This window comes from Myxine glutinosa, chromosome 5 (assembly GCF_964187855.1).
Source record: "Myxine glutinosa chromosome 5, kmMyxGlut1.1, whole genome shotgun sequence".
Taxonomy (NCBI): Eukaryota; Metazoa; Chordata; class Myxini; order Myxiniformes; family Myxinidae; genus Myxine; species Myxine glutinosa.
In genome coordinates, this window is record NC_136265.1 from 119,326,937 (window position 1) to 119,335,468 (window position 8,532).

Below are 8,532 nucleotides of genomic sequence, written 5' to 3' on the forward strand. Positions count from 1 at the left end.
AGTGATGTAAACTGATATCGAACTCAATTCATGGACAGTACTGTGTTAAACCTCTGTACGTTTTCCAGAAGTATCTCTTTATTTTGCACATTAGCCAATTTTTATTTTAACAAAAACAAAAGTTAAATTACGACTGGGATTACGGACAGTAAAATTACAGTTCAGTACTTCGTGTAACCCCCACGAGCATTCAGGAGAGCACGTACACGTTGAGGCATGCTGTTCACGAGATTTGCCAAGGTTTGGACAGGAATCGCTTGCCATGCAGTGACAATAATCTGCTGCAATTCACGCACAGAGGTAGGCTGCTGGTCCAAGTGGTCGATTTGACGCGTTAATTCTGCCCACAAGTTTTCTATCGGATTCATATCCGGGGACATGGCAGGCCACTCCATATGCTCTACATCACAGTCAGCAAGAAAGTGTTGGATCATGCGAGCACGATGAGGCCGTGCATCATCATCTTGGAAGACAAAGTTTCCTCGAAAGGCTGCACGAGCAAATGGAAGCAATGTTTCTTCCAGAATGGCCCTGTACTTGAACTGGTTCAGGTTTCCATTCAGAACAACCAGGTAAGTTTTGCCCCCTGCATGAAAAGCAGCCCAAACGGTCACCCCACCACCTCCAGCTTGGACTCTTGGCACTATACAATCTTTGTTGTAGGCTTCATGCACTTGTCTGCGCACTCGGACGTGGCCATCTTGATGATAGACCAGAAATCTAGACTCGTCACTGAAGATCACGTGATTCCAGTGTCCTGGCTGCCATTGGCGGTGCTCTCTGGCCCACTGCAATCGGCGCTGGTGGTGTTGTCTGGTCAGGCGTGGCTTTCTCAGGGGACGCCTGGCACGATAGCCTGCTTGAACCAGTCGTTGGATGACTAGCCTTCTGGATACAGGCACATTTGTCAGTTGCTGCCACTCAGCCCTAAGCCGATGAGCTGACTTGGTACGGCCATTGCGGACTAACCGGTGCAGCTGGCGATCATCTCTCCTTGTGGTTCTGCGTGGACGTCCTGGCCTCGGTATTGGAGTAGGGACACCCCTCTGAGCATTTCGTTTCAGGATCTTTGACACCTGACCTTGAGTGATGCCATACTGCCGAGCAATAGCACGCTGTTTCATGCCGTAATTTCGTAAAGCCACCACTCCATGATAAACAGCATTGTCGAGTTGACGGACCATCTCCAGAGGAAGCGGCAATAACTTTTGGAGACGTGCAGCAGTTGTTTTCCACTAATACAGAACGCAACAACCCTTGTATTCCCGACTGTGAAGCCAATCATCAATGCACCTGTCCGTACATTTTGCCACGCCACCTGTGATATAATCCTGTTGTTGACTTCTTGCTGTGACAGACAATCAGTGTTATGTGGTTCTTTTAACAAATAAATCACCAAAGTGTAAAAGAAACTCACCAGATTGATATACTGAGTTAAGAAAGTAAACCCAAGTCAAGAAAAAAAAAAATTCCATATTAAATGCCAAGTCTGTATGTTTATTTAAATTATACAATGGACTACAAAATGTAAATTAATGTTTCATGATATTTGTTATAATATATCACCTTTATCTATCAATATTGATGAAATGAAGATCAAATAGCTGTATTTTGAAATATGTTGAAAAAGTCAAAACTTTAGATGGGGTGTACTTACTTTTTCACGTGAATGTACACACACACACACACACACACACACACACACACACACACACACACACACACGGACATACACACACACACACACACACACACACACACACACACACACGGGAACACACACATACACACGGGGACACACACAAACACGTAATACGTATGATTAACTTTTTAAACAGTCGATAATGCTGTTCATAACACTAAATAAAGAACTTTGGAGGAATTCCGACATCAGTGAGTGAGTTTTACTTACAGAATTGAGCGAAGATCTACGGTACTCTATATACCCCACAAGGGTTGGGTTAATAACAAGGCTTTCTGCCGCTAAAGTGGCGTTTTTCGTAGTGAACTTTTGAAACTCGCTACTTCTGTTTAACACGAAACTGAAAGGGAGGAAGCCCGGGTTGTGCTCATTTACCAAGCAGCTAGCTAGCGCTTGCCAAGCCAGCCGTTCCTTAAGGGTTTTGAATGGAGTGCTTGCTCGAATGCTTAAACCACTTGGCGTTCTCTCCACAAGAAACTTGGTAAATGAACACACCCAATGTTCTTGAGACCCGACCATAGATCGACTGTAATCTATATACCCCAAAGAGGAATGACCCTTTCTGCCGCTCCCATAGTGTGCGGATGTACTAGTACCTTATATGTAAACTTTGTTCACCGACGACGTTGTAACCACGATGTACATACAGAATGTTGTCGACCATGTGTATACAATGGTTGGTTGATTAATTGCAAGTACTGCACAATAAAACCTGTATATTAAGCGAGTTTAAGAATGAATACTCGGAAGGGGTAAACGGACTTTCAGACCACCTTATCTGATAAAAATTCAAAATAAATTCAAAAATTCAACATTCAACAAAATACAAACAGTACATACACAAGATAGATGCAGCAACAAACTCTCCATCACAGAAGTTGAAGGAGAAACTGGAAACCTGAAAAGAGGAGGACGCAGTGGATGCTAATCTCCCATCTGGGCTGGTGCACCTGCTTCACACCTAGCTCGGCTTCACGCTGTTGAAACCAAAGCTTTGAGAATCATTGGAATCTCCCGCGATGAAGCTAACTCCGAGGGCCTTTCACTCACTCACCGCAGGCAGGTTGGTGGTCTTTCTGTCTTCAACGACTCCTCTTCGGCCTTGCTCCCCCAGCTCTATCTGTGCTCTGTCCCACAAATATTCCTACAGGTCGCACAAGATCTGCCTGCAACCCTCTTATGGTGAAACTGCCACTCACTCACTCACTTGTCCACCCTCAGGAGAGCCAGGAAACAATATCTCTCCATCCTCAGGACCGAACTCTCTTATCTGTCTCCCTCTTCCAAATCCTGGTGGCGTCTGGTGAAATCTGTTTCTGGTGTTTGTTCCCCCTCCATCCCCTCCCTCACCTTAAATGGCCACACGGCTGACTCCACACGTGAAAAAGCTGAATGCCTCAACTCTGTGTTTGCCTCTAAATCTTGTGTCCCAAACCCATCCCTCTCTGTACCCACCATACCCAGTCGTACCCAGCTGCTCCTGGACTCTGTGTCCTTTCCTCCTGACAAGGTGGAAAAGTTTCTGTCAACCCTCGACTCTGATTCTGCAACTGGACCTGACGGCATCAGCCCACGGGTCCTAAAATCATGTTCTTCCGCTCTTTCACTCCCCCTCTCTGTTCTCTTCACCCTCTCTTTTGTTCAAGGTCATCTTCCATCTGCTTGGAAATCTGCCAACATCACCGCTTTGCACAAAAAAGGTGCAAAAACAGATCCCAGCAACAACAGACCAATCAGCCTTCTCCCAATTATCAGCAAAGTCATGGAATCCATCACTGCTTCAGATATGAAATCTTTCCTCTTCTCCAATGGCTTGATCTCTGATCATCAATTTGGTTTCAGACCTGGACACTCCACTCTGGACATGCTGCTTCTGCTTTCTCAACAATGGATGGAGGTCCTCAATGCCAAACAGGAAATTAGAGCAGTCTCCCTTGACATATCACGTGCCTTCGATACGGTCTGGCACCCCGCTCTGCTCACCAAACTCTCCTCTTTTGGTATCCATGGAAATCTCCACGCATGGCTGGCGGACTTCCTCTCTAGTCGTAGTCAACGTGTGGCCCTGAATGGGTTTCTCTCATCTCCTCTTCCTGTTCAGGCTGGAGTTCTCCAAGGCAGTGTTCTGGGCCCTGTGCTTTTTCTGGTCTTCATCAATGATCTCTCTGACTCTCTTGAAAATCCTCTCTATCTCTTTGCTGACGACTCTACTCTCTGTCGCTCCATTCTTCATCCCTCAGATCGGCAGTCTGCAGCCTCCTCACTCTCTGCAGACCTTGACAAAATCACAGACTGGGCAAACAAGTGGAACATGTCTTTCAATTCTGACAAATCTCACACTCTTACGATGTCTCTCCGAAAAGACCGACTGGACAACCCTCCCATCCACTTTCTGAATAATCCTCTCCAAGAAGTTCTTTCACTCAAGCTTTTGGGTCTCACTATCTGCCATGATCTTTCCTGGAAAAACCACATTTCAAATCTGGCCTCCAAAGCCAGTCGCCGACTGGGCATCCTCCGTCGTGCGAAGTCCTTCCTTGGCACACCTGAGCTCCTCACCACATACAAGGCTTTCATCCGCAGCTCAATGGAATACTGCTCTCCCCTCTGGGCTGGTGCTCCTGCCTCACACCTAGCTCGCCTTCACGCTGTTGAAACCAAAGCATTCAGAATCATTGGAATCTCCCGCGATGAAGCTAACTCCAAGGGCCTCTCACTCACTCACCGCAGGCAGGTTGGTGGTCTTTCCGTCTTCTACCGACTCCTCTCTGGCCTTGCCCCCCCCCCCCCCAGCTCTCTCTGGGCTCTGTCCCGCAAATATTCCCACAGGTCGCACAAGATCTGCCTGCAACCCTCTTATGGTCAAACTGCCAAAATCAAGACTCTCTGCTCACCTTCACTCTTTCATTCCTCTTTTCTCCCGCCTCTGGAACAAACTCCCTCACTCTCTTCAATCCCACTCCACCCTCCAAGTCTTTAAAACAGCTGTTCACCACCATCTCTTATCTTCCCCCATCCAAAACCTTGATCTTTTCTACCCCCGCTAATTTCATCCCAATTCCACTTTTTTGAAATACCAACTTCTGTCCTGGAAGTCTTTGGTGTCCTTGTGCTTTATACTTCTCCCTCCCCCCCCCCCTTCCCACGCCTCCTCCCCCCGGGCCCTCTCCCTTCCACACATCTCCCTGCTCTCGGATGTTGTGTGTGTGTGCTTCCCCTTTTCTCCCCATCTTGTCTTCCGCTCCCTCTTTTTGTGTATTTTGTTTGTCTGGTCGATTTGTTTGTGAAGTTAATGTTAGCTCTTTCACGAGCCTCGATTCAGTATACAAAAAAAAAACTCACCACAAGACTCTCTGCTCACCTTCACTCTTTCATTCTCTTTTTTCCCGCCTCTGGAACAAACTCCCACACTCTCTTCAATCCCACTCCCCCTCCAGGTCTTCAAAACAGCTGTTCACCACCATCTCTTATCTTCTCCCATCCAAAACCTTGATCTTTACTACCCCCGTTAATACATCAAAAATCCACCTTTTTCAAATTCCGTTTTCTTTCCTGAAAGTCCTATTAGCGTCCTTTTGTTTTATACTGTGTACCATCCTCCCAACCCCCTCCTACCCCTCCTCATTCCGCCCCCGCCCTTTCCCTTCCACAGATCTACCGATGTCCCTGTTCTCTACTGTTGTTGTGCTTCCCTCCCTCTCCCCTCTTCTCTCCCCGCTCCCTTCATTGTATGTTTTATGTGTGCTTCTGTTCATGTTTTTATGTGTTCATGCGTTAGCTCTTACACACGCCTCGACGTTGTTAACAAAAAAAACAAAAAACAAAAAAACTATTGAGCTTCAAGGAGGCAGGTATGTATGAACATCCACCACTCAGACCAATAACTGGAAGTTTGGTTATAGGGCCTTTAAATCTATTGAGACAGAACTTCCAAAAACCTCATGCACTGTAGCTGCTCTCCCAATCCCAAACACGGCAAAGTTTTGTGTTTATGATGTTAAAATTCCTTCAAATGCAGGACATGCTTCAATCTTGCCAAGTCTGTCTCCAATGCATCAGAAAACTAGATTGTATTCATTGAATACTTACGTTGCGCAGTAAACTTGGTGTGAGCAAACTCTTCTGTTTTTGAACGTTTTTTTTCTTTGATCCAATATGACTGCCATACCACGTGAGCGATTGTCATAAATTTATTTTCTCTAATATAATTATTGCGTAGATCACACAATAAATTTCAAAGTGATCAGACTAAGTGTTGTCCCTGCCGAATTATGACGTCATAATTAAGGCACCAATGAGGTCATCGTTAACAACACCGATTCCCCATATGGAGTTATTAACAACGAGCCATGTTTCAATTTTTTCCATGGAGTGATTTCAGAGATATAGAGGTGTCCTCTGACGTTTTTTGATTTTTCCAAAATGGCGCATGTACCATGTGACCTATGACGTCATAATTCTCATTTTAAAAAATCTGCAGGTGCTTCTATGGTCCAAATTTCGTGTCCATTGGACTAACAGTTGCAGAGGCATTTTTTTTTTCATACTGATCAGAACAAGTGTTGTACTTGTCGAATTATGACGTCAGAATGAAGGCATCGATGACATCATCATCAGCGTATCTTATTTCCCATGGGGAGTACTTGACAATGAGCCTTGTTTTCAACATTTTCCATTGAGCAGTTTGGGAGATATAGAGGTGTAACGTTTTTCCAAGATGCTGTCCGAAGCACGTGGCCGATGACGTCATAATTATTAATAGAAAGATTCTACAGACGGAAGCGCTCCTATGGTTAAATTTCGTGTCAATCGGACCAACGGTTGCCAGGAAAATTGATTTTTAAAAAGCAGACACGCATGTACTCAGGTATGCATCACGAATGCTTAACCGTGCTTTTTGCTTCGCAAGTGCAGGGTAGTTGAGCCATTTCCCCCACCTTCATTTTGTTGTCCTCTTAACCTCTGCGACACCACCCTTCCAAGAGCCTCAATGTTGTATAGATATAAGAAAAAAATTCCCACTCAAAATATTTTGAAAAATAATATTAAACACAAACTTACAAGATGACCTCAAACCTGACAAAACCATCATGCATATCTTACAAGTCTGATACAAGATGACCTCAAACCAGATAAAAACCATCATGCATATCTTACAAGTCTGATACAAGATGACCTCAAACCTGACAAAACCATCATGCATATCTTACAAGTCTGATACAAGATGACCTCAAACCAGATAAAGCCACCATGCATATCTTACAAGTCCGATACAAGATGACCTCAAACCAGATAAAGCCACCATGCATATCTTACAAGTCTGATACAAGATGACCTCAAACCAGATAAAAACCATCATGCATATCTTACAAGTCTGATACAAGATGACCTCAAACCAGATAAAACTATCATGCATATCTTACAAGTCTGATACAAGATGTCATCAAACCAGATAAAAACCATTATGCATATCTTACAAGTCTGATACAAGATGACCTCAAACCAGATAAAAACCATCATGCATATCTTACAAGTCTGATACAAGATGTCCTCAAACCAGATAAAACTATCATGCATATCTTACAAGTCTGATACAAGATGACCTCAAACCAGATAAATCCACCATGCATATCTTACAAGTCTGATTCAAGATGTCCTCAAACCAGATAAAGCCATCATGCATATCTTACAAGTCTGATACAAGATGTCCTCAAACCAGATAAAACTATCATGCATATCTTACAAGTCTGATACAAGATGACCTCAAACCAGATAAAACCATCATGCATATCTTACAAGTCTGATACAAGATGTCCTCAAACCAGATAAAACTATCATGCATATCTTACAAGTCTGATTCAAGATGTCCTCAAACCAGATAAAACCATCATGCATATCTTACAAGTCTGATACAAGATGTCCTCAAACCAGATAAAACTATCATGCATATCTTACAAGTCTGATACAAGATGACCTCAAACCAGATAAAAACCATCATGCATATCTTACAAGTCTGATTCAAGATGACCTCAAACCAGATAAATCCACCATGCATATCTTACAAGTCTGATTCAAGATGACCTCAAACCAGATAAAGCCATCATGCATATCTTACAAGTCTGATACAAGATGACCTCAAACCAGATAAAAACCATCATGCATATCTTACAAGTCTGATTCAAGATGACCTCAAACCAGATAAAGCCACCATGCATATCTTACAAGTCTGATACAAGATGACCTCAAACCAGATAAAAACCATCATGCATATCTTACAAGTCTGATACAAGATGACCTCAAACCAGATAAAAACCATCATGCATATCTTACAAGTCTGATACAAGATGTCCTCAAACCAGATAAAAACCATCATGCATATCTTACAAGTCTAATACAAGATGACCTCAAACCAGATAAAGCGACCATGCATATCTTACAAGTCTGATACAAGATGACCTCAAACCAGATAAAGCCACCATGCATATCTTACAAGTCTGATACAAGATGTCCTCAAACCAGATAAAGCCACCATGCATATCTTACAAGTCTGATACAAGATGTCCTCAAACCAGATAAAACCACCATGCATATCTTACAAGTCTGATACAAGATGACCTCAAACCAGATAAAAACCTACATGCATATCTTACAAGTCTGATACAAGATGTCCTCAAACCAGATAAAATCACCATGCATATTTTACAAGTCTGATACAAGATGTCCTCAAACCAGATAAAACCACCATGCATATTTTACAAGTCTTATACAAGATGACCTCAAACCAGATAAAAACCATCATGCATATCTTACAATTCTGATACAAGATGACC